Source organism: Penaeus monodon, chromosome 27, assembly GCF_015228065.2.
Source record: "Penaeus monodon isolate SGIC_2016 chromosome 27, NSTDA_Pmon_1, whole genome shotgun sequence".
In the NCBI taxonomy this organism is placed as follows: Eukaryota; Metazoa; Arthropoda; class Malacostraca; order Decapoda; family Penaeidae; genus Penaeus; species Penaeus monodon.
In genome coordinates this window covers 9835595-9836127 of record NC_051412.1, presented here as the reverse complement: position 1 = coordinate 9836127, position 533 = coordinate 9835595, and the positions used below count along the sequence as shown (strand labels likewise).

At 34.5% G+C, this 533-nt stretch overlaps 1 protein-coding gene across 1 annotated transcript in view; it reads left to right on the top strand.

Moving 5' to 3' along the window:
* Nucleotides 1-533, top strand: part of LOC119590412 (ankyrin repeat and SOCS box protein 13-like) — a 25203-nt gene that overhangs the window by 13158 nt on the left and 11512 nt on the right.

Genomic DNA, 533 nt, shown 5'->3' with positions numbered 1-533 from the left:
ATAGATTGAATACAGCCTCCTAAGAGTCTAATTGTGACATGAGGTACACCCTTTAGTGTCTGATTCAATGTTGATCAGAGTGGACTTTTTAAATGAAAGTAAATATTAACATTTTTATGGATTATTATCACCTTAAGTGATTCCTACACAGGATATACTAAAATAATACATAGGCCAGCAGTAAGAGCAGAAACAAAGGAACACTACCTATACAAATGCATTAAGGAATTTGATATGCCTATGAGACTGGAAGGAAAAATGAGAGATGGAGAATGGTATTTTACTGATATACTAAAATATACAGATAATGCCACATTCTGGTTAACAGGGCTCAGTATTATATTCAATAGTTCATATATTCCAGCATACATTACTTGACTCCATAGATACTGACACTAACAGCGACTTTATGTGACAATTTATGGCAGGGAAGGGATGATCAGTAGTGACAAAATATTTAGAAATTCTGTCCTCTGTTCTAAGTTAATGCATAAGATGTGCATATGAGGCATGAAAGAGTAGGCGTCTGAGAG